This window comes from Rhinolophus sinicus, chromosome 9 (assembly GCF_057876585.1).
Source record: "Rhinolophus sinicus isolate RSI-liver-muscle chromosome 9, RSI-T2T, whole genome shotgun sequence".
NCBI lineage: Eukaryota > Metazoa > Chordata > Mammalia > Chiroptera > Rhinolophidae > Rhinolophus > Rhinolophus sinicus.
This window is the reverse complement of record NC_142509.1, coordinates 37,201,034-37,226,657: the sequence shown is the minus strand read 5'-3', so window position 1 is coordinate 37,226,657 and position 25,624 is coordinate 37,201,034. Positions and strand designations below refer to the sequence as shown.

Genomic DNA, 25,624 nt, shown 5'->3' with positions numbered 1-25,624 from the left:
AAGCAGAACAAAAGTGTTCTCTGTAAATTGAAAAATGAAGAAACAGAAACCCTGCACATAAAAAAATATGACCATTTTCCCACCCCCCAGAGACAGACTGTCGGCATTTTGGTGTAACGTGGGTTTTGATAAGAAGGGCCAGCTCTGACCTCTGCTTTCCCAAAGTGAAGGGGGGAGGGGTGGTAAAATGTACAGATTCTGCAGTCCCCACTCCAGCCCCAGTCCTCATGGATGGGTCAGGACATATGGTGGCTCTGAGGTGGGGCTTTAAGTCAGTTGAACCCAGGTTTGAGTCCTTCCTGTGCCCTGCAGTTGCTGTGTGGCATGGAGCCCTGTGACCTCGTCTCCTTCCAGGATTGTTGTGCAGCCCTGCACACAGTAGGTGCTCAATTGATGCTTGAGTGAATGCAGCACAGCGGGGTTTCTCAACCTGGGTACTACTGGTATTTAGGCTGGATAATTCTGTTTGGGGGGCTGTCCTGGACATCGTAGGATGTTTAGCAGCGTCCCTTGTCTGTATGCCAGTGGTACCCCCATCCTTTCTTCCTACATTTGGACAACCAGTGATGACTCCACACATTGTCCTCTGAGGTGGATAGTCACCCTGCCCAGGGCCCCTGTGGTACTTGATGGGATCTCAGAGAGGACTGTCTGGAGGGCAGAGGCGCCCCATGAAGGCGTTTTCTTTGGAGTCGGTGCCCAGTGTATAGATTTTGTTCATTCAGATACTTTCATTAAGTACCTACTCTGTGCAGGGAGCTGTCCTTGGTGCTAGGACACAGCTGGGAACGAGGCAGGCATGTGCCCTGCCTCCCCAGCCACATTGTAATGTGGTGGTGATTTAAGGCCTGTTCATGCCACGGTTTCCCCCTCTGAGAAATGAAATGAGAGTTGCAGGGGGTCCCATGAGGAGCTTGTATCACCTGGAGCTGGCTCTTTCCAGTCCTCAGTTTCCCCATCTGTAGAATGGGGTTTGTGGTAGTGCTTACCTCCTGGATTGTGTGGGGATTAAGCAAGTCACTTTGCCCCAGGCACATGGCACACAGTAGGGGCTTTGTGATGGTGAGGGGAGCACATGACGTGTGCGTAGACTCTGACGGCCTGTGTGCATGCATCTATCCTTGGGGTCACCCCAGTGGATGGTGCCCAGGGGTGTGTGGGCAGGATGCCCATGACGTTGCCCTCTCTGTCCCTGGCCATGTGGGTGGGGGTCTTGGATGGAGGGGGCTCAGCGGCCTTCCTCCATGGCCCTCCTCCGCAGGCTCCCCAGGCTCAGTGGAGATCCCTAAGGTGATTAAGTGGGTTCATTTGATCCTGAATGTGAACTTGAGCCGGGGGCTTATCTCCTGGAGATGAAAGCCTGGCAGGCAATGAGCCACCTGGCCCAGGCAGGAGTTTGGGGTTTTATCCTCCACCCCCTGCCCAGCTGGGGCCTGTGCTGGGGGCTTTTGCCCACCTGCCTCCAGGCCCTTCAGCTGCCTGTGGTGGACTGAGGGCTGTGTGTTTTTTGTGGGTATCTAATAGTGGCTGGCACATGCCGCCTAAATTCATTTGATCTTCTCAATCTCAGGAGCTAGCAGTGATCATCACTTTCCCTGTATTACAGGCGAGCAGCTAAATGAGGCTCAGAGAGGTCAGCTAACTGGCCCAGTGCCGCACAGCATCCCAACAGCTTTGAACAGTATTTACAGCTCATACTTGGAAAATCCCCTTCACTCTTGGCACTGAAATTCCTCCGTAACAGTCCTCACTTTGCACAGAATTAACAACAAAAATCAGTGTAATGCCCCAACTACAGTATGAAGGGAAACGAAAGGAAGGCGGTGCCGGCTCCCACTCAGAATGAGAAAGTGTAGATTCAAGAGAAGTGAGATCAGAAGCCTTTCGCTATTGGAAGTACATGAAAGTGACGTTAAAAAAAGCTCATGTTCTGGCAGGCTTTTGTTTTTTTTGAATAGCCAGGCCATTTGAAAACTGCGTGAGGAGGTGACTTTCATGGCGTGGGACTGTCCCACTGGCTGAGTGCCAGTCACAGGACATGCAGGGATGCCATAAGCATCCCTGCATTTTGTGGGGCGGGACACAGCCGAGGGGCTCCGTGTGCCCTAACCACACAACACGGTAACAGTAACGGTAGCTGTATGCTGGCATTGTGGGCAGGGCCACTGCAGGCGAGACCTCCATTTTTGTATCAATAATGATAATAAGGCAACCACATAAACATAAATAGTAAAAGAAAAAAGTATAGAAGTGAAAAAAAATCATAATAACAAAACCTAGTAACGGCCGACCAGGCCCCGTGATGGACCTGCCCCCACTGTCTGGCTTGGACATGTGCAGTGACCTCCTCCTGGTCCCCCAAATCCACTCTTGTTTTGCCATCTGTTATCCGTGCTGCAGCCAGAGGGAGCCTGTCAGAAGGAGAATAAGACTCGTCAGCTTCTGGTCCCACAGCTTCCGCTGTTCTCCTTCTCTGAGGTCCTGAGGTCCAGAGGCCCCGAGGCCGCTGGGAAGCTGCTCCACCCTTGCTCCTGGCTCACGTCTTCCCACCCTTGGGCCTTTGCAGTGCTGTTCCCTCACCTGGCATGCTGTTCCCTGGAGATTGGCACGGCAGCTTTCTTTCTGCCATCAGGACATAGTCAGCTGTCACCCTCAGGAGGTCCCCCCTGACCACCCCATCAAGCAGCGCCCACTTACTGTCTGTAGTTGTGGGTGTATGGAATTTCTCAGTCGATTCAAACCCTTGTGAGCTGTCCATCTCCCCAATCCAAAGGTCACGCCCAGGAAGCAGGAGCTGCGTCTGTTATCCATCCTGGGCTCCAGGGCCTGGAACAGTGTTGGGACGTAGTAGGGCTCGGTCAGTTTGTGCTGATGGCCGAATGGATCCCTTGGCAGCAAGACTGGGCCTGGTGTGGCCTGGAGGAGGGGGAGGACAGGTGCTGGACCCGGGGCACTTGTCCCTCGAGTGGCCCTGTTGGGTGGCTTCCAACCTGCCTGGAACCGGCAGACCAGTGGACCAGCCCAGGGGAGAGCTGGTGTCCCTGGTTACTGTTTCTTGTACAGGGAGACAGTCCCTTAAGGGCCCAGGGTGGGGTTGGGGTCAGTGAGCGATGGTGCCCCCGGATTCATTTTGCAATGTTCAAAGGCATTTCTGGTTGTCCCTGCCTTCAGGGACGTGCTACAAACATAGCAGGTAGAGGGCTGAGACGCCTCAAGACTCAGCATGTGGGTTGTGGCTTAGGCTGGGGAGGGCAGGGCACCCCGAGGTTCCCTTTCTGCCCTGAGGCCACGTGTGGTGGCCCAGAGCTCTCCCTGGCAGAGTCTCCAGGCAGCCCAGAGGAGCTTGTCCTCGTCACCAGCATGGGGCAGCCCGTCACCCTCCTGGCTGCCACAACCTCTCTGGGCTGAGGGACACTTGGAGGTCCTGAGAATCGTAGAGGTAGGAAATCCCCTGAGGTTGTTCCCTCCAGTGCTCTTGTTTACACATGGTCAGGCTGAGGCCCAGAGAGGGTGAGCAGTTGGCTCAGGGTCACACAGCACAGCGGGGCCTGGACACTGGAGGCCTGATGTTTGAGCCTGCTAGCTGGTTCCTCCCACTAACCAGCTTCCATACCATCCCAGTCATTATGGTTGTTTACTTTATAATTGAACAGTTTTCTACAATTTCATATCTGTATATATTTACATATTTTGTCATGTTACGTTTCTGTGTTTATTGTCCTTATTTTAAAAATACATGATTGGTATATCCATACAACAGAATACTATTCAGCCATAAAAAGGAATGAAGTGCTGATACATTTTATATATACACGAACCTGGAAGACACACCAAGGGAAAGAAGCCACACACGAGAGCCACGTACTGTATGATTCCATTGCCATGAAATGTCCAGAATGGGCAAATTGGATTAATGGTTGCCAGAGGCTGGTGTTGGGGATGGGGAGAGACTGCTCCCTGGGTAGGGGGGTCTCCTTTTTGGGGGAGGTGGAAATGCTTTGGCACTACCGTGTTTCCCCAAAAGTAAGACCTAACTGGAAAATAAGCCCTAGCATGATTTTTCAGGATGACATCCCCTGAACATAAGCCCTAATGTGTCTTTTGGAGCAAAAATTAATGTGAGGCCCGGTCTTATTTTTTGGGAAACTGTAGATAGGGTTGGTGGTTGCATAGCCTTGTGACGGTGCTAAATAGCTCTGACTTGTTCACTTTATAACAGTTCATTTTGTTATGCGAATTTCACCTCAATAAAAAACCCATTTGGGAGCTGGAAGTATACGTGTTCGTTGAGCACTTACTGTGTGCTGGGCGCTCTGTAGGTAATATTTTCTCACTGAGTTTTTAAGTCAGTTCTGCGAGATGAGAGTTTCCATGTCATGGGTAAGGAACTGGCTCAGAGATGTTGAGCAACATACCAGGGTCACACAGCTAGAGAGCGGTGGAGTGGGACTGAAGCCAGGTCTCAGGCCAGATCCTGAGGTCACGGCCTCTGCAGGGGGCTCTGCTGCTGCCCGCCCGACAGCCGCGAGCACCCCTGAGGGGCACAGCTTGGCTGGGGTTGGCAGGTCTCGAGGGCACTGGGTTGTGGGCGAGCCTGGGTGTGATCCAGCAGCTTTGTGCATGGAGCGTTGCTCCCCCACTGGCCAGAGAGGGGCCCCAGGCCTAGAGGCTGTTCTGTGCTGCTCAGTCCCTACCCCCACCCTGGCCACAGAAGCAGGAACTTTCCAACACAGGCCCCGGGGCCGCCTGTGAATCAGCGCGGTTCACTCCTGGGAGCAGGCCCAGCCTCCGGGGCTGTTTTCAGTTTCCGCTGAGTTTCTCACTCTGACTCAGTGCCAGTCCCCGGCCCCAGTGACCTGGGCTCCTGAACACCTGCAGAGCCGAGATCTTGCTCCCATGGGATCTGAGAGAACAGGTTTGAGGCTGCCCTCTGCTGGCTGCTTCAGGACTCGGTTTTCCCATCTGTGTAGTGGGGGCAGCAAGGGAGGGGCCGCGTGTGTCGGGGTGTGTGTGTGGAGCGATTTGGTGCAGACACGAGGGGCTGAAAGCTGAGGGAGCCTCCTGGGAAGGCCTGTGCCCGGTAGGTACCCCCACATCCTAGCCTCAGAGGATGTGGGGATGGAGGGCTGCGTGTATCTGGATGCTTCTGTTCTTCATGACAACCAGCCACCAAGCCTGGTATGTGAGTGGCAGCCGCCAACGCCTGCAGCTCCCACCAGGTTCTGCTGCAGAGGCCAGGGCGGGGGTCTGTGCTTCGTGAGGTCTCATCCTGGCCCGGCTCAGGGCCTGAGTCTGTGTCCAAGGTGCTGGGGGTATTGACTGCTGGGCGTCTGAGCAGGGTGGTGGCCGGGCTCAGGGCCCTGGGGGAGGCGTGCTGGTGAACCCCAACAGCGAGCTTAAGCTCAGTGTCTGCTGTATGCCAGGCCATATGTGTCACACAGAGGAGCCCCTGGCATCACCCCCATTTTACAGATGGGGAAACCGAGGTGCAGAGGAGCAAGGTGACTTTCTCAGGCTTTACAAAATGGCAGAGCTGGGGTTTGAGCCGAGCTGGCCTGATTTTAGTTATTAGCTCCCCTGGTCATTGTCTCCATTTTATAGCAGAGGGCGCAGCCTCAGAGGAGTTAAGCAACACGCGTGGCGTCGCCCAGCCGAAACACTGGTGCAGCTGGGATCGGAGCCGGCTTCCAGGCGAGGTCCCGGGCTGCTGCCATGCAGTGTCCCCATCTGTGCAGTGTCACCGCTTGCAAGACTGGCTGCTGCCTCCTGGTGCACAGGTCACGGACGCTGCGGGGTGTCTGTGACCTCTCTGGGTCAGGGGCTAGTGTTGGGTCGGGGAGAGTTCCACGGAAGGTTGAGTCTGTGAGTGGGGAGCACCAAGAGAAGGCCTGTGGGTGGTGGGGAGGAGGGAAGTGCTGGACGATGTGTATGAGGGTCCTGACCTCTCTCAGGCCCAGGTCAGTGGGAACCATCCTTCGAGGGCCCTCCTGCCTGGGTTGCCAGACTCGCTGGACTGTCCCCTGGGCCCTGGTGACAAATCTCTTTCACTGTCTCTTGACCCAGATAATTAATTGCTTCTGGCATTCGATAGCTGCCCAGCACCCCTGCTCTCCAGGCAGCCCCTGGCCCGCCCTGCAGCCACTAATGGCCCACACCCCACTCCCGGTGGGGAAGGGTCTGCAGTGGTTTTTCTTCCGGCAACCACCAGGATCCAGTGCCAGGCAGCCTCCTCAGGGGGACTCAGCAGCTAACATTTTGGGGCACTTGCCTTGTGCGCCACGTGCAAAACCTGCATTACCTTTACAAGGAGCCTATGGTGGGGGCCACTGAGGGGCATCTAGAGGCTTCCCGAATTTCTGCCCAATCCATCCCCAGTGCACTATTCCCAGAGAACCTGCTCTCTGGTTCTCACCCTGCTGGGGGCTCCCAGGGGGTGTCTGGCAGAGGTAACGTGAGGTTATGGCGGATGCCTGGATGCACATCTCAGCTGTGGGAAGCCGGGCGAGCTTGCTTGCCTTTCTCTGCCTCATTGCCCCCACCTGGGGAGGGTCAGAGTACCTAGTATGTAGGGCGGGTGTAAGAATTAAACCAATTAATAGGCATGAAGGGCTTAGCATTATGCCCGGCCCAGTGAAACCCTAGGAAGGGGGGCTCCAGTCCCTGTGGGCTATCGGTGGGCTGGAGGACAGACAGGTGGACAGATAGATGGCTTCTCCGTGCTGCCGCCTGCACAGGCCTGGGAGTGAAGCCCCCGGCCCTCCCGCCTGCCCCGAGCTTGGCTGGGAGCCCAGCTGCCGACACGGCCCCCCTTCCTCCAGAAGCGGTCGATATCCCGGCTCCTTCCTGGCGTCTAATTGCTCCTGTCGGCTGCTGTCTCTGCAGACGCCCCACACCCGTAGCCAGGAGATGGGTGGGGGTTTCTGAGAAGCACAGTTGGGGCCAAATTGGGGGTGTAGGGAGTGGAGGGTGGGGCGGCAGAGGGCAGACGCCCTGGTTCCCACCTGCCCGCCCCTCTCTGGCCGTCAATCCCAGGGGGTTGCTGAGCCTTTCTGGGCCTCTGTCTCCCCATCTGTGACTAAGGTCAGGACAGTGCCCGCCTGGCAGGGCTGTGAAGAGGCCCAGGGTCTGGCAGTGAGAACTCCGGTGGAAGGGGCGTTCCTGTTGTGATGGCGGGCGCAGTGGTTTCGTCTGGTATCAGGACAGATGGACTTGGGGCTGGAGGTGCTCACGGGCCAGGGTCAGGGTGCCCCCCAGTTCTCCCCTGATTGTGTGCCCCCTTGGGAGGGACTGTGTCCCCTACTGTTGGGTGGGCCGAGCCCTCTCTGTTGGGCCACAGCTCCCTGCTCCCCGCTGGGCTGCTCCAGGCGCTGTCTGCTGGCTCCCATCCACGCCGCCTGCCGCCCCACTGCCATTGCTGGTGGGGAATCAGACCTCGGTGAACTTGGTGATTGCCTCTCTGGCAGCTTCAAGGAGCGCCTGCGCTGGGCCCGGCACGCCTCAGCTGTCACTTGAGAAGGAACATAAAATATTCCAGTGGGTTCCAAATGGAAGGGCTGTGGAGCCTGCCTCCCTCTTTCTCCACTGTCTGGGCTGCTCTCTACCATGATGACAGGGAGGGTGACACCTGACCCCAGGGGACAGGGAGGGTCCCCTGCTCACCTGTTGTGAAAAGACGTGCCAGGCTGGCCCAGGCGGCTGTGGGGTGTGTGAGGTCCTCTTCCGCCCCCCACCCCCACCCCAGTGCCGGAAGTCGCAAGCTCCAACCCGCAGGGACCACTTCTGAAGTTACACTTGCCCCTTGGGCGCCAGTGCCCGGATCTGCAGGGTCCCCGGGTCTAGCTTAGGCTTTTGCAGAGCACGTCCTATGGTTTGCTTCTCTGGCCTAGCATGGTTCTCACCGCCTGTTCTGGCAGCCATGTGGAGGGGCACGTGGGTGTCACTTCCCTTTCTTCAAAGCAGCAGGCAGCACATCGGGCCCCGAGGCCCCTGGTGAGTTTTGTAGAATTTGACCTGACCCCACTGAGGGTTTGCGATGGGAAGATGGAAGCTGCAGGAGGTCTACTCAGGACGGAGAAGTGTTTGCATGAGCGGGCCTTGGAGACAACCATGGGGCGCAGACCCATTTTATGGATAGGAAAACTGAGCTCAGAGACAGCTGGGGGCTTGCCCAAGGTGGCATCTGTCAGGGGAAGAGCTGGGACCACAGCCAGGTCTTTGGACTCAGTGTAGAGCTCTGCCCACTGTACTGTTTTTTAACATTCTTTTTTGTGCAGACGCTGGTACCGTAAAGAATGCGTAAACACGGGTACAGGTTAATGTATAATTATAAGGGAGACTCGTGTAGCCACCCGCCGTCTTTTCTCTGCAGGTGATCAGCATCCTAACTTGTGCGATTCACCTCCTTGCGCTACCTCTGTAGACCTCCATACACGTGACCGTGGCGCTGTGCCTTTCTCAGCTCACGTATGTGGGATCCCAGTGTGTGCAGCTGGAGTCTGGCATCTGTGCTCAGGTCAGCCTGACCTCCCTTCACGTGGTGGGGCGTACCTGCAGTTTGTTCGTGTCGTGGCGTGCTCCGCGGTGTGGACCTACCACCACCGTGTGTTTATCCCTCGCCAAGTGATGGATCGTTGGATCGTCTCCAGTCCACTGTGATCATGAGTAAAGCTGTTAGGAACGCTCATGTGCGAGTCTGTGTGGACATATGTCTTCATTTTTCCTGGGGAAATACCCAGAAGTGGAGTTGCTGGGTCCTACGGTCACCCAAGTGTATGTTTAACTGAATGAGAAACTGCCAAACTGTTTCCCAAAGCAGCTGCTCCGCCTAGTACCCACCCCACCGGCGATGTCTGAGGCTTCCTGTTGGCTGCCGTTCTCCCCAACACTGGGTATTGTCTGTCTTTCCTTTTAGCACCTCGCCCACCTGGGTGTGCAGTGGTCTTGGGGTTTAATTTGCACTTTCCCGATGACTAATGATGTTGAGCATCTTTTCATGTGCTCACTAAGGCCATCTGTATGTCCACTTTCGTCCAGTGTGATCAAGTGTTTCCTCTGTTTTTCTGTTGGCTTGGCTGCCTCTTACTTATTTGGGGGCACCCTTTTATATTCTGGACGCCAGCTTCCATCTTCCTGGTGTTGACTCTGAATGGAGGCTCAGAAACTCTTGAGTGAGAACAGTAGGCCGGCCCCTCCTTCAGGTGTCACTCACTCTTGTTTATAGTGTCCTCTGGGAGTTCATGGAGGAGTGTCAAGGTAACAGGTGCTATGGGCCCCGGGCCCCTGGGTGGCCCTGCTGGGCTGTGGCTGCCTTTATGACCCCGTGGTCTGGATTGGAGTCCCAGCTGTGACCGCCTGGCTCTGGGACTGGAGGCACGACACTAAGACTCTCTCAGCCCCAGTTCCCCTCTCTGTCAAGTGGGATAGGAGTGCCTGCCCCACGGGGCTCTCGTGGAGAAGTGCTTGGCCTGATGTCACAGGTGCCAGGCCTGTGGGCCTCGCCATCTCTGCCCACACGCTGCTGTGGACCTGCTGGCACCCCAGTGCGGAGGCTGCGACTTTGACTAACAAGACCCTGTTTTCTCCCGCAGGTTCTCCCGCCCCCTGAGTCTTGGAGCGTCTCTGGCAGCCGTTTCTGGTAGGTTCACATCTGTCCCCACTCGGATTCACGTGACCAGGACCTTCTCATGGGCAAGGTGTTGGAAGTAACTGGGAGCCCATTCCACCTGGTGGATGTAGTGTGGGTCTCGGCATGGCCTTGAGGGGTGGGGCCTGCACCCAGAGTGCGCAGGGTGGGAACGGCTGGGGAGGGGATATTTTCAGGCCAAGTGCAGTGATTTTTCCAATGATGCCTGGGAGAAGGGCTGGTCCCTGGCGGTGCAGATGTAGGACGTGGTTTTCTCTGTCTCTGGGGTTCTGTGCTCTAATGGCGGGTTCCAGGCTTGGGGACAACAGGGCCTGTGGAAGGGCGCACGTGTGGGGGTGGCTGGTGTTGGAGGAAGCCCTTGGGTGGGACACTTATGTGGCATCGTGGTCACTGTGCCCAGCGGGAGAGGAGGTGGCTTGGGTTCCTGGTGGCACTTTCACTTGGGGCACCCAGGCAAGCTTCCATCTCCCTGTGCCTCCATTTCCCCATCTGTAAACTGGGCGAATAACAATATCCACTCACATGGCTGCTGCGAGAACTAAATGAGCTAATACTGAGCACTGCCTGGCACAGAGTAGGTGCTCAACAAGCTGATAATCAGAGTGAGTGCTTTTCATGTTTCACCCCGTTTTGTGACCCTCGCAGCAATGCTCTCAAATGGGCTGTTGTGCCTCAGTCTCCCCGTTTGTAAAGGCATAGATGGGTCACCTGTTTCAAGTCTGACCTGGAAGCAAAGAGGTAGGACTCGAACCATGTGAGCATCTCGGGGACCCTGACATATTCCTACTGAGGGGCAGACAGTGTGTTCTTTGGTGGGAGGCACTGAGATGCAGAGCCAGCGGAGGGGCTTGGAGTGCGTGGGGGGCTGGGGGTGGCGGAGGGGGGGAGGGCCTCCCTGAGACCTGCAGCAGGAGAGGAAGGGAGCATGCAGGTCTCTGGAGGGTGCCCCAGTCAGAGGAACCACCGTGCAAAGGCCCTGAGGCTGTGTGGAATGGCCATCTTGGTTTGTAGGCGTCTGCATGAGTCACGTGGGTGGGGTTTCTTGGGACAGGCCTCTCTTCTTTGTTCCTGAGCCTTTAGGGTCCCCCCAGGAAAAACAGTTTTGGAGGTTACCTGCTTCCTGAGCCAGGCCCTGGGCCCTGCAGCTGTGGGTCTCATCTTGGAAATGGGGAGGCATGGGCGACGCTGGTGTGGCAGTCCCCCCAGGTGGTTAGCTCAGGTTTTCTGCCTAGCGTGCCCGAAGTTGGAAGGAAGGTGGCCTTGCCTGGATGTTTTCCCTTCGTCCTCCTCTGCCTCTGGCTCTCCATCAATCCGTAGGCCTAATGGAGAGCCTTCCTCTGTGGCTGAGTTATCTGCTTGTCATGCCAGTGGCCCACCCGAGGACGATAAAAGGGCTTTTTGTCTGCAAGCACTTAGCTTCCTCCTCTGGGGCGATCCATCACCTCTGAGGGAGGAGGGAGGCAGACAGATGGGGGAGGGGGTAGAGGGGCCCTCCCCCTGCGGAGAGAGCCTCGTGTTCCCAGGAGCTCCCTGGCAGGGCCCAAGTGGCTCCTCAGCCCAAGAGCAGGCCTGTCGGGACTGGCGGCTGGGAAGGAGGCAGTGGGGTGGGTGCTCCGGAGACTGGCGCGGTGTGGACGCCGTGCCATGTAGCTTTCTGCTGGCAGCTCGGGCCTTTGCTGAGCCCTCCTCTCCTGGGGAGGCCTGGAGGCGGGGATGGGGGGGGGCAGGCATTTCTGAGAAGGAACTGGGTAAGCGCATAAGCAGTAGAAGATGCGATGTGTGAGGGTCAAGGGGACAGTGTCTGGGGTGGTGGCGGACCAGCAGCATCAAACCCCTCCATGCTCATGTGGCGTCAGACCCCCTTTTCCGCGCTTTGTGGAGGCACATCGTCTAATCCTCAGACATACTCGACGAGGTGGGCCCTGTTGTTATCCCCATTGTACAGATGAGGAAACCGAGGCACAGGGAGACGATGTGATGTCCCCAAGTGTGCAAGTGGCAGAAGGAGGATTGGAATGCAGGGAGCCCTGCTCTGGAATCCTTTCTGCTGGTGTAGGTTCTGGAAGAGGTGGCCTTCGGGTATCCCTGAAAGCAGGTGTAGGTTTTGATCCTAGGATGGGCAGCTGCTTGAGCCCAGGGCACGGGTGGGAAAGGGGTTTGGCTTTGAACTTCTCCCAGCGTGGTGCCTGGTGGTATACTGATGAGGGTGAGGGGTAAGGTATGGGTGGAGGCTGACAGTGAATGGGAGACTGGGGAAGCCAGGCTTTCTGGGTTCCCTGGGGAGGAAGCGACCAGGCTGTATATGGGGGAGGGGCCAGGAGGCTCGATTCCTGCAGAATCATACCTCTCTGGACTCTATTTGTCCCTCCTAGACAATGGGTCCTCTGGCTTTGTCCCTAGTGAGGCAGGGCCCTGGTCCCTCTGTTAGATGGAGGAGGAGGCGTGTGTGGGTCTCTTCCCTTCCAGCTCAGAAGGCTCAGCCCTGTGCAAGCGGTGCCTCCACCTCCTCTCCTTCCCTCCCCCCTCTGCCCCCTCTTCCTTCCCCTCCTCCCTCCATCTCACTCTTCCTCTTCCTTCCTTCCCCTCCCCTCCCCACAACCCCCTCCCTTTCCCCACAGGCCACCCTCAAATGACAGCAATTAATGGTGCCTCTGATGGCAGGCTGGGAGGACACGGCTGACAGTTGAGCGTGTCTGCCTGCGGCAGGCCCTCTAATCGGGCCCGGGGGACGCCCCTGCCGTCATGGCTCCCAGGCGCCGTCTGCCCGCTCCATCACTCATGGGGTAGTCCTCAGACAGGGGCACGTGAGCCGGCACAGAACCGCCCCCCAGTCCCTGGAGCCCCTACCCTGGAGCCCTCCTATTATTATCTTTTTCTTTCATAACTGGGTGGGCTCTGGGGTGACGCTTGTCCTGCTCCGCTTAGTGTGTACGTGACAGCCAGACCGCCAAGCCGCCCTTCTCCACCAGGACGTCCTCTCCACAGGCTCCTGTTTCAAAATGAACTCCCAGGGCGCACTGTGCCACCCTCAGGGCCAGCCCGTCCCCACAGGGTGCCCATCTTCCTCCTCTCGGGAGGAGCGGGTGGGTGGAGCCAAGGAGCCCTGTCCTGTCCTGGAAGCAGGCATCAGTTAAATGCTGGAGACGCGGCAGCCTGGAGCCGGCGGTGATGGGGGCAGCTGCCCAGGCCTGGAGTCTCGTCTGCTGGGGGCTTGTGTGTGTCTGGGGTCAAGCATCCTGGCCAGTCCTGTCCACCTGGGCCTGGTGCTTGCCTGTTCATCATTTTGCTGCAGTCATAATGAGGCCCCTGCTGTATGCCAGGGCCCGCAGCTGGTACATTCCCCATGGTTCACTTTACAATAGCTCTCCAAGGAGCGTGCTATTTATAACCCTGCATTTGCAGGTGGGGACTTGACGGGCAGAGGCAAACCCTGACCTTGTCCAATGCTCCTAAATCGAGTCTTAGGGAAGTTGAGGGATGGTGATGGAACCAGCAGATCTGACCTGGAAGTGGGGAAATGGTCCCTGGGCACTGGCCTGGGGTTAGTGGGCTGATACGTTTTCCTGTTAGGGTTAAAAAGTGTTTTGACCAATGTGAACATTCAGATAGCAACCACCACTGTCATGATGTAGAGGGTTTCCATAACCCCCAAAAGAATCCCCATCCGCCCACCAGGAGCACCCTCTGATCTGCCATAGGAGTTCTAGAATCTTCTAGATTTTCATAATAAAATTATAAAGTGTGTACATTTTTATGTTTGGCTTCTTTCTGCATGTTTTTGAGATTCACCTGTGTCGTTTGTTGTATGTGTCAGTAATTCTGTCAGTAATTCTTTTTTTTGTACTGCTGAGTAATATTCCATCGTATGAATGTATCACAGTTTGTTTATCCATTCGTGAGCTGATGGACATTTAGGTTGTTTCCAGTTTTTGGCTATTACAAATAAAGCCAGCAAGTCTTTCCACCTCTCATTGCTTTTTCTTGCCGTATTGCATTGGCTGAAGCCATGGGTGACACTGGGTAGCGGCAGTTGGGATTTTAGGGGGAGCTAGCTGTGGATGTTCTTAATCAACACTCCCATTTTACAGGTGAGGAAACTGAGGCTCTGGGAGGTCAGGTGACTTATCTAAAGTCATTCAGCAACAGTTGAGTGCTCTTTTTCCTCCTCCAAGCTGGAAAGTACCAGCCCCATTTGTTGCTCTGACGTGTTTGCCGGTCCAGAGGGTCACACCAGCAATTGGTGGCTGGTGGGGCCCAAACCACTCTTCTCCCACCAGGGTCACCTCTGCTGGAGAGATGAGAGTGTAAAGGAGGGTCCATGACTTCCGGGCCAAGTGTTGTCTGTTGGCACTGAGCACGCAGGCTTTGTGCAGTTCTGTTATCCTGTGCACAGTCATGCAGGCTTCGGGGAGCCATTCTGGGCAAGGCAGGAGTGGGACATGGAAGCCCAGGAATGGGGGTGGTGACGGAAGAGGGGACCTCCTCCCCCTCCTCCCTCTCTTGAGGGGTGTTAGCTAAGATGACTTTTCGGGGAAGGAGGCCCACAGATTAAATAAGCAATCCCGTAAATAAATAAGTAATGAAGTTAGTGGGGTGCCTAATTACATCAAATTCACAATTATGGATGGATGCCTGCCTGATAATTGTACTTGTTTTTAATCTCTGGCTCTGACATGTGTCTCCTTCCATTGAATAGTATTCCCTGCCCCCACCTGGAAGGGGGGTTGGCGCTGCCTTTCAGGGGCCCCAGCGAGCCCCCGGGATCCAGGCGGTCTTGTCTTTATCCTGCTGTCACGGTTATAAACCTACCTGCGTAAGTTTTGAAATTGGGAAAAATGACAGCAATAATAATAAGTTTATAGGAGTAATCGTGTTGGACTTTACATGTTATAATTTATTTAATCTTCCAAAACCTCCTGTGAAGTAGGGATTGTCATCATCCCCACTTTACAGAGGAAGAAACGGAGGAACCGAGAGGTGAAGTGACCTGCCTGAGGTTGCACAGCTGGTGAGATTCTAACCCAGACGTCTGTCCCAGAGCCTGCCTCCTTCCCTTCCTCCTGCCCCAGCCTCGGGGTGGCCTCCGTGGGACGTCTAGTGGGAGGTCTCGAGTGCTGGCCCTGTGTGGGTGCTGTTTTAAGCCTTTGTGCATTTATTGATGACTTTTCAGGATGGTCCTTTGAGGGACATGCTAATTTAGGGTGACTCAAGGCCTCAAGAGGCTTAAATGCGGAAAAAATCACCACGTCCCTTCTACAACTGCCAACTGCCGTGAATCCAAACAGAAAACGTTCTGAAACATAAAATAAAATTGTGTTGCATATAGTCACAAAGCAGGCCCATTTGCTGAAATTAAAATAGCTTCTTTCTAAATCTTCTCTTTCTCTTTCGGTGGCTTTGATTTGCTGGCTTGGGGGCACTCCTGGTCCTTCCTGCCTGTGGTAATGTGATCATGATCATTAGACCCATTTTCCAGATGAGGAAACTGAGGCCCAGGGAGGTGGAGGGACTTCAGTGAGGTCACATAGCCCATGGTTGGAGGAGCTGGCATTGTAACCAGCTCTTACCACCTGGTTTGGGGAACTGGGGGCCACCTCAGGTCCCAGGCGGGATGGGGTAGGTGGGGCCGCCTCTTCTGTCCGAGAAGTGTCAAAGGCTGGCTTTGCAGGGGTCCTTGCTGTGCTGAGTGACCTCAGTCAGCCTGACTGGTGAGCCGGCTGTCCATCTGTCGGATGGGAAGAGGAGGCCAGCCGCACCCACCTCATTTTGTGAACAGAAAGGCTGGGGGTGGCTGGGGGCAGTGTTGCTCTCACACGCCATCCATGCAGACCACAGACCTCCAGCTAGAGCTGCTGCCTACCCTTTCACAGTGCGCCCTGTGTCAGGATGTCTGGCCCTGTGCAGGGCCAGTAGGACAGGAGCCCTTGAGATGCCTGGGCCTCTACCAGGAACCAGGAATTGTCCTCTGCAGGCTGCAGGGAGGGAACACACTTCACTTTCTGGGGTGCACTCATGCAGCCAGACGGGGCCCGCTTTTCTGGGATTCTGGCAGGGCTATGGCTTGGGCTGGCATGGGACATGCAGTCCATGTGCTGACTTCAGAATGGTAGGGGCTCTTCCTGCCCCTCACTTAGACAGAGAGGGGAGTTGAGGACAGACTCACAGCAAGGATTGTGTGTCCATGGTACACTTGGGGGTTGGAGCAATCCAGGAAGGCTGCCTGGAAGAGCTGGCACAAGCACGTTGAACAGTAAACCTATCTTGTAGGAATCAATTTGTGTGAAGCACTTCAAACAGGACTTGGTGTAGAGCAGATCCTGTATTTGCTACCAAAGCTGACGTTTGCTAACCATTGGCCTTAGTGCTGTGGGACAGTTTGCCGTTATCATCGGGGTTATTGACATCCGCTGTAATGTCCAGTGATTCCTCAGCATTTACTTTGTGCCCAGCTGTGTTCTGAGTATATCACATACGTTCACTAATGCACTAATCGCGGCAGCCCTGTGAGTGGCTGCTGTTATTATCAGCCCCATTTTATAGGTGTGAAAACTGGGGGCACAGAGAGGTTCAGTGACTTGCCCAAGATCACACAGCTGGCAGAGCTGGGATTTGAACCTGGGCAGCTTTACTCCACGACACCTGCTGTTAATTGTGAGGATTGTGTGGGCGCCACCTGCAGCCCTCCCTGAGCTCAGAGCCAGCCTGGGTCTCTTGGCAGGGCTGCACCGGCCATGAGCCAGGCTCTGTGTGCTACGTAGGGCCCTCAGGCATGCAGCAGCTGCTCTGGGCTGGGCAGGACCGGTCAGGACACGAGGGGTCTGCTTCCTGCCTCCCTGCAGCCAGCCGAGTGTTCACAGCAGGGGTACACAGCAAACAAGATGCCAGGGCCTTGTGGATCCCATGGGCTGATGGGGAGATGGGCAGTGCAAAAAAGAAACACTGTACTCCAAGGCCAAGAAATGTTGGCTGTGGAATAGCACAGGGAGTGTGTGTGGGGGCAGCCCGGGTTTCAGGGGTACTTACTTTAGGTACAGGAATCAAGGGTGGTCTCTGAGGAGGTGGCGTTTGAGCTGGGTCTTGGACAATGAAAAAGAACCAGATATACGAAAGGAAGAGGGATGAGCCTCCTAGGTAGGGAAACAGCATGTGCAAAGGCCCTGAGGCCCTTATGTTCAGGAACGCTGAGGAGGCCTACATATCTGGAACAGAGCTGGGGTTCCAGGTGTGGATCTCTGGATCTGAAGCTGCTCTGTAGACCTTGGGGGTTGGGCCCTTTTCCCAATTATGGCAGAAATCAAATTTACTGGCTTTTGTTCTTTTGCTGGTTGATCAATTTACATTTATTGGGCCCATGGAATGTTCCAGAGATTTGTCGGCCCCTGGAATCAGAATGATGGAAACGTCGGACATTGTGGACTTTTGAAGAGTTAGGACACTAACCTCCTCCATGCCTTGGAGTTTAGTGTCCAGAGAGAGTGTCAGGTCAACACTCGAGGGTGAGGGTCCTGGGGACCGAGCTCAGGTCTGCGATGGGGTATAACAAGGTCAGAATTGGTGGTTGGTCAGGCTCCCTTGGACGAGTGTCGATGGAGGCGAGACGTGAGGGTGATTCATTAGGACTCCTGCGTCGTGGTGGAGGCACTCAGGCTGGTTTAGGCCACAAGGGGGATTTGTTAGATGCTCATAGGACGAGTTCAGGCATGGCTGGATCCAGGGGCTCGAGCCACGCCTTAGGGAGCTGACTCTCTCAGCTCTGCTCCTTTGTGTGTGCTGTGTTCTCAGGCAGGTTTATGCCACCAGCACAGCCAGCCAAGGGGAAGGAGAGTCGCCCGAAACCCTGAGTATCACTCGTCTCTCTTGTCGTTTTCCTCACTGAATGAGGCCTTTAGCGCTTGTTCAGCTATTTTCAACAGCAGAGGGGAGGTGGCCAAGGTTGGGGAAAGGGGTGTTCCAAACTCATACGCAGTCAAGGAAAGGGAATGAGGTGAAAGGGATGGGTGGGGATTGTGGCTAACTGGCAAGCTGGATATTCTGATATTTTTCCAAGAGAAGCTGGAAATCTGGATTTTATAAGCAGTGTCCTAATTGTTTTGAAAAAACATTGTGTGTGCCAGGAAGAGTTTCCCTGTTGGCCACAGCTGACTGTCATCATTTTGTGGCCTCTGTTTTTAGTTGTGACTTTTATCTCAAAGTATTTTGCCCTCTGTGGTCTCGGCAGAATGTACCATGGAATGTACCAGAAGGTCTCAAGGCTTGGGAAGACACGTTTAACGCCTCCGGAGATATCCTTTCCAGAAGTCGGGCCGCGGGGCCTCAGCAGTTCCTTCGAGAGCCCTCTAGTTTGGCCTGATGTAGTCTCAGAGAGAGAGACAGTAAATCCCAGTGGTTAGTGACATAGATTCAGGTGCCACAGTCCCTGGGTTCAAATCCCCACCCTGCTGCTTCCTAGCTGTGTGCCCTTGGGCAAGCCCCTTCACCCCTCTGTGCCTCAGTTTCCCCCTCTGTAATACGGGGATGGCAATACCGGATAGATTGTTGTGAGGCCTTAAAGAAGCCCAGTGAAGGCTGTTTCCCCCTGTGCCTGGCCCATTGGGAGTGTGTGCACCTGGCTGATACTGAAACTTGGGCTTCCCGGCGTGGCTCCCGGGATCCAGCTGGCGGTGGCCAGGGGCAGTCCTGGACACCTCCCCCTTCTCCCTGCACCTCCAGGGCGTGGCTCCCAAGGCCCAGAGCAGGCAGCCGCCACCTCCTTCCCCAGCCACCCTGCCAGGCGCTCAGTGCCCTTTGCTATGGGATGGGTGGCGCTGCACTACACAGAAGTCCTGCTCACAGCTGCTTTAAAAATAAAAGCAGCACACAGAACACCAGCCCTAGAGGACAGTTTCCTGCCTTTGGCCAGCGTGCCAGGGGTTTCACTTGACGCTTTGGTGCCTGGATGAAGTGATTTGGGGCTGGGGAAGTCTCCATTCAGGACACCGGTCCCGGCCTGCTTTGGCCTCCGTGTCAAGGAGTCCCTTTCCGGCCAGCTGCCCGCCACTGGCTCATGCATGCCTCTCGCAGGGAAGACAATCTGAGTTCCTTGGGGTCTGTTCCTCGCTGGCTCAGGCTGGGAGTGGGCCGGCTGTGGACCCCGGGGGGACTTCTCACAGGGCTACCCCAGAGCTTCCAGCCTGGTCCCCTGGAATCTGCAGAAAGCAGAGGGCAGGCCAACCACAGCTCTGAGCATTTGGTGCTGCCGTGTTGTGAGTCTTGATTATGACGGACGGTTGAGTTGTGGCCCCAAAAGTTATGCTCACTCAGAACTGTGAATGGGCCTTGTTTGGACAAAGGGTCTTTGCAGATGTGGTCAAGTTAAGGATCAAGATGAGATCAGCCTAGGTGACGATGAGCCCCAAATCCAATGACAAAAAGGCGCACACAGTCGGCCATGTGACACCTAGGCAGGGGTGGGAATGAGGAGACCGCGAGCCAAGAAACGCCTGGAGCCACCAGGAGCTGAGAGAAGCTTGGGGGGACCCTCCCCGAGAGGCTTCGGAGGGATGCGCCCGACAGCTAGATTTCGGGCTGCTGGGCTCCGGAGCTGTGACAGGGTACATTGCTGTTGTTTTAAGCACCCCGGTTGGTCCTCGTTCGTTTCAGCAGCCCCAGGACACTAATGCCGTTATGAATTTTATGTTAATCACACTTAAAATTTCAAGACCCTGTCTGCGGCCTCTGGGGCCCTCTGAGACCCGGAGCCGTGACGAGGCCGACCTTCCCTGGCGTGCCCTCCCCTTGCTCATACCTCCAGCTGCGCTGGCCTGGCTGTTCCGGAACTCACCTCACAGCCTTTGTCGTGGCTGTTTCCTCTGCCTGGGACACTGTCCCCTGAGAAGTTTCCACATCCCTCTCCTCCACCCAGACCCCTGCTGAACTGTCGCTGCCTCACAAACCCCCCGTCCACAGCAGCTGCCACTGCGGGAATTGCTTCATGTCCTTATCTGCTGTTGACTTTCTCACCTCTTCCCGGGTCAGCTCCACGCCGGCCGGAGCTTTGTCTTGTTCCCTGCTGTCTGCCCAGTGCCCAGTGCGTACAGTAAATGTTTGTTGAATGTCTGATGGCCCCAGGCCTGGGGGCAGGGACTGTTACCAGCTGAGGAGAGGTGGCTACGACTTGCAGAAACAGTAAACTGGGCTGGAATGGTGCCCCTTCAACCAAACCATCTTTTTATTTATTTTTAATTGAGATGAAATTCACGTCACATAAGAATTAACCATTTTAAAGTGAACAGTTTATTAGTTTTTAGTACGTTTATAATGTACAACCACTGTCTCTTTCTAGTTCTAAAATAGTTTCGTTGCCCCAATAGGATACCCTGTACTCAGCAGCAGCCACTCCCCCTCCTCCCTCCCCAGCCCCTGGCAGCCAGCACTGTCCTTGTGTCGCTGTGAATTGGCCTTTCCTGGACATTCCGTAGTATGTGTGGGACCACGCAGTATGTGGTCCTTTGTGTCTGGCTTCTCAGCATCACGTTTCTGAGGCTCATCGTCTTCGTAGCGTGTGTCAGTGCTTCATTCTTTATGGCCAAATAATACTCCATCCTATGGACTGACCTCAACAAAACCATCTCATAAGTAGTTTTTCACGTGAGGAAACTGAGGCAACCTAGAGAGATGGTAGTCACGTGCCCAAGTCTTGGAGCCTTGGGGTGTGAGCAGGGGAGCAGGAGGTGAAAACAGGCAGATATTTTCTAGCGCTTGCTTGTCCGGTGCCCCCCCCAACCCCCCCCCCGCCCCCCCGCTGTCTCGTCCTCTCTCGCCCTCTGCCTACCCCCTACCCCTCCCTGCCCAGCTCCCACCCTGCTCCCAGCCCTATCTCTCTGCCTGGCCAGGAAGTAGAGCTGTGTGGGGAAGAAGTGAGTGGCGCTCCCTTCCCCTTGGGGCTGGATGCTGAACAGGGGCCAGACTGTGGGGCCTTCTAGTCCTCGGAGCCCCCCGCAGGCGTAGTTTCTGTTGACCTTGCAGGAGGCACCAGACAGGTGTGCCCCCGGTCCCTGGGCCCACAGCTGGGCAGGCCGATGCCGCAGAAGCCGGGGGCCTTCCCCAGGGCGTCTGGCCTAAGGGCCCTCCGCCTCCCTTTCGGAATCCTGCCCCCTGTGCCTCCACGCGCCCCGTCACAGCGCATCCTGCAATGTTGTCACTGGTCTTTCCCACCGTCCTCAAAGCTTTGCCTGGCACACAGGTCCTGGAAGTGGCACGTTGGTAAATTTGGGTCAGGGGACACTTTTTCAAAGAACCGAGGAGGGAACACTGGTCACCCTCAGAGGCTTGGGGAATCCAGAAGTCTTTTGCTAGCAGACGACCACGTGCTTATTCTGACATGAGCTCAGCTTCAGCCTCTGGCTCTGTGTGGAGGGTGCAGCACGAGGCTGTTTCCGGTGTTTGATGATCTGCTGTCTCCATGAAGTTACTCAGCAAACCCTCCGCTTCCTCCGGGGAGGACACAAGAAGTGGCCGCGGAGTGAGCGGACCAGCGTGGAACCTGCCCGAAGCACAGATCTCTGGGATTTGCTTGAGTTACTCCTGATTCCAGGGCCGGCCTCTGCGAAGGTCTGGACTCAGGTCGGTGTCCAAAACCAACAGAAAAGAACACAAGGAACCAGTGAGTCCTGCCCCTGCTGCTTCAGGCTCCGCGTCCTGGCCGGGCTTGGTGTGGCTGGTTTGGCCCGTTCCTGAGTTTTGTGGTCTCTTCATGGTCACGGTGAGAGGTGACGGGCTGGAAGACAGCGCCTGGATCTGTGGTCTAAGTGGACGGATTTGGGTCACTCACTTCCTGTGCCTCGGTTTCTCCATGTGGACAAGAAGGCTTTGGAGTAGAAGAAACCCCACCTTGACTTTCGGGCTGGTGTTTCCTTGGGAAAGGCTGGAGGGTGAGCTGATGAAAGGTGACACACTTAACGGGCTCCGTGTGGGTCCCTTCACTGGTCTCCTAGCAGATATTCCCATCGCCCTGACTAGACCAGTGACCACGGACCTTTGTCACATGCAGATCTGACCCAGCCCGAACGCTTTGTGGCTCCTTGCTGACTACACTACGTGGCATGGCGGGGGCAGGCCAGGCTTACCAGGTTCAAGCCTCAGTGTGTGACCTTGGGCAAGTCACTAACCCTCTCGGGGCCTGTTTCAACTTCTCCGTATATGGGGGTTCGAAATTGCCCCTGCCTTTTGTTGTGCTGTTGTGAGTACAGATGGGTTCACAGGGGAAGTGCTGGGCACACAGTATGTGTTACTGTTGTTGTGATGACTCTCGGGGGCACCCCTAGCCTACAGTTACATGACTTGCGTCTTCATGAGCCACGCTCCCCCCACCCTTCCCGTTGCTCCCTGACCTCGTCTTCTAGCTCTCCCCCCTCCACCCCTGTCTTCTCTGCTTTTGCAACACACCAAACTCGGTCTGACCTCCAGACCTTTGCATCAGCTGTGCCTGCTGCCTGTGGTACCTCCCCTGTGTCTGCACCCCACGAGCCCCGGTCGTCACTCAGGTGCCGCCTTGGGCAGACATCTCTGGGCCCAACTCCTGGTTGCTGGGGGTGGGAGACCACTCGCGGGACCCTCTGCTTCCTGGTGGCTGTGGCAGCCTCTCCTGATGCCTTGTCACTGCTGCTGAGAGTAGTGGGAAGCAGAGCTGTGCCTGCCCTGCTACAGATGGGAAGCTGATACCCAGAGACGCTCAGACATGTCTCTGAGTCACACAGCTAGTTGCAGCCAAGGTTCAGATGGCTGGCCGACCACCAAACCATGCATTTTGGTGCATGCGTGTGCGTGTCTGTGTGTGTTTGTGTCTTTTCACCCTCTGGGCCAGATGACCCTCCTTCAGAATACCAATGTGAGGGGGTCATGTTTGCCTTTCATGAGATTACAAAGACGACAGAAATATTTTAAAGGCAGAGCCTGTCCTCTGGCCATGTCACCCTGGAGGCTGGAGGACCAGGAAGGGACGGGCGGCAGCAGCTTCATTTCTATGAGGTGGTGGGCAGGCCTGGGCTCCCGGGTGGACGGTCCGGCTGGGAGGAAACGGGTTAAAGGAAGAAAATTTGGCCTGGAGCTCGCTTTCCCTGCGAGCGAGCGAGCGAGTGAGCGAGGGAATAGTGAAGAGGTTTTCTACCGAGCTATAAAAAGGCCTCCCAGTGTTTCAGCTCCTGAGTGTCGGGCTGGAAGCCCGCCAGGGTTACCATGGCGATGAGGAATTATTACTTACTGCCAAGGCTGGGAGAAAAAGCTTGTACTTTTGGCTTCCCAACAGGAGGAGTGGACTTATGTAATTCCCTATGTTTATAGGCCCGAGTGGCAGGAGGCAAAAAGGATCGCCGAGGCCCGACCTCGCGTTGGCGGCCCCCTGCGGGTCGGGCAGCCCTTGGGTTGTCCCCAGTGGGCCTGGCCGGCCCTGTCTTGGGGACACTGGTGAGGGTCTGGCGGTGGCCTGGCTGCAGACAGGCCCCACAGGGCCTCCCCATCCGGGGGAGCCCACAGTGCCGCGGGAAGGCGGTAGGGCCGAGCGGCCAGCCTTTCCCGGTGTCGGGCCTGCAGGAAGGATGGTTGAACATTGGACGCGGGGTGTCTTCTGGAAGCCAGCAGAGCAGTCTGTGTGTGGACTCTGTTGACCTACGGCTGGCACGTTTTCCTTGTCTTTTTTTTTTTTTTTTTTTTTTGTGGGAGAGTTACTTCAAGTTGTGTTCAGAGCTGACGTGAGTGAAAGGCTGGTCATGTGCTCGGTAAGAGAAGTTTCCGGGCTCGGCGGTGGGCCGGGAGCCGCGGTGGCCGTGTCTCTGGCAGAGGGAGGGTGGCCAAGGACAGGGGCTGTGGCTCGTGGTAGGACTGGGCCCTGGGCTGGGGCACCACTGGGGGCCCGTGGCTCATCTGGCAGGAGCCCTGATTCTGCCAGTGTGGTCGTCCAGGCCCGGGCTGTGTGGGCCCCGGACAACCGGCAGGAGTGGACAGTGGGCCAGCCAGAATAGCTGAAGTCCCAGTAAAGGGTGCCGAGAGGGCGGGTGGCCCGGAGGGACAGTGCTTCTTGGCTGCTATCTGTGGGAGGAGACGTGTGGGGTGGGAACCGCGAGCAGAGCCGGGGGTCTGGGTGGTCCTGGTTTCTTCTTCGGCACTGGCCGCCAGGGGTGGCCTGGGGGCCTCAGGACTTGGGGGTGCAGCTGGGGAGGGGCCAGGTGCAGGCAGCGCTGCGGCGTCCCTGGCAGCCGGCTCCCACCACGGTGGCGCTTGGCTGGGTGCCCATGTCTGGTTTGAAATCAGCACCACCGGCCCAGGCTTGCCCAGGGCCCTGGCAGCCAGGAGCTGGGATAAACACTGGAGAGTTGGAGTGAGCTTACAAGGAACCTTCAGTTTCGAGCAGAGTGGATGAGGGAGCGACGTGTCCTGTAGTCTGGGTGGGCTGGGACTGGTGGGAGGCAGCAGCAGGGCTCGTGGGGGATCACGTCCTGGCCTGCGAGGGGCCTCAGACAGCGGCGCTCAATTGCCACAACCCTGGTTTGAATCCTGGTTCTGTCCCTTTCACTCTGGGTGGCCTCGCCTCCCCTGTGCGAGTGGGGCCCTAATGGGGGCCGCACAGACATGGGGTGACATGAAATGAGCTGCAGCCCCCTGGTTCACTGTATAGCCAGACTGCTGTGTTCACATTCTGGCCAATGCTTCCTGGCTGTGTGACCCTGGGACAAGTCACTTCCCGGCTCTCAGCCTCAGTTTTCCTATCTGACAAATGGATGCACCACCTGTCTCCACCCCACCCTTCATGGACCATGTGACCTTGGATAGTGGAAACTCACTTGTCTCGTCCATGCTGCGCAAGCCACCGGCCAGTGTGCCTCGAGGAAACCAGGACAAACCCGCAGGGTCCCCGTGGCTGGTGTCTTGGGGGAGGGCTTGGTCGGTATGGACAAAAGCTTAGATTTAAGTTAGTTATGTCTTAGTCTCTGGCAATTTTTCTTCCTTGTCGAGAGCTAAGAGCCCTCCCATTTTATAGACGAAACCGCGGCCAGGACAGTGGGAGGTGGCTGAGTCTCTACCCAGCCCCAGGCTCTGTCTGCATTTGGGCTTGGGCTGGGGTCCCTGGGGCTCCCCCAGTCTTGCCTGTTTTGCTCCGTCTCCCACTCAACCTGGACCAGACACCCCGACAGTGCCCAGCGTGGCCTGGGGGCTGGGCAGGCAGGGCTGGCTCTCCCACTAAGGGTGGCAGCAGTCCTGTGTTTGTAAGTGACACCGGATGCTGGACTGGTGGCTGGCTCAGGGCCTCTCCTTTCGGGCCAGCAGGAGCCATTGGGGAGTTCCCCGTGTGTCCAGGGTGCCCACGCCAGCTGCCTGCTGTCTCATTGTCCTCAAACCTCTCCTGGGGGCCTCGGAAAAGGCCTCTGCAGCAATGGGCCCACAAATGTCCCCTTTCTGCCCCCAAAGCCTCCTCAGTGCCCACTGTGTTGTGGCCGCCCCTGCTCTGCCCTGAGGGTCTCGTGACTCGATCCCGCAACACTGAGAAAGACAGTGTGTGTGGTGGTTCAGACCAGAGGTCGCACAGAGGACCCTTGTGATAGAAGCATCTGCATCGACAGTGGTGGCCGCACTGCGCTGAGCGGGAAGTGCCCAGAGCTGAACACACGCACAGTTGCATGCACACGCTCAGACACTCACAAGTGAGTGCGTGGAAAACTGGAGCGACTATCAGTGTTAGTTTCCTGGTTTCGCTGTTGATATTGACCTCTAGTTATGTAGGGATGGTTCCAGTGGGGGAAGCTGGCTGAAGGGCACTTGGGAGCTTGCCATGTTCTTTCTTATGATTGAATATGAATGACTACAGAGATCTAAAAAGAGCATAGGCTTGGGGGTCAGGCTGCCTTGGGTTTGAGTGCAAGTCTGCCCCTTGGTAGCTGTGTGAATCAGAGCAGGCTTAACCCCGCCAAGCCTCAGTTTCCTCATCTGTAAAATGGGGATAGGGTTTAGTAC

At 56.2% G+C, this 25,624-nt stretch overlaps 1 protein-coding gene across 29 annotated transcripts in view; it reads left to right on the top strand.

Moving 5' to 3' along the window:
* The window catches only part of NCOR2 (nuclear receptor corepressor 2), a 185,489-nt gene that overhangs the window by 11,275 nt on the left and 148,590 nt on the right, over window positions 1–25,624 (top strand). For 26 of the 29 annotated variants that reach the window (XM_074321476.2, XM_074321465.2, XM_088801072.1 and 23 more), the window contains exon 2: window positions 9,588–9,634. The exons of 1 other annotated variant lie outside the window; for it this stretch is intronic. The gene's annotated coding sequence lies outside the window, so the exon portion shown is untranslated. Of the gene's footprint in view, window positions 1–9,587; window positions 9,635–22,965; window positions 23,395–25,624 lie in introns of those variants that run through there. 2 more of the 29 variants (XM_088801069.1, XM_088801068.1) reach the window with 2 other exon arrangements.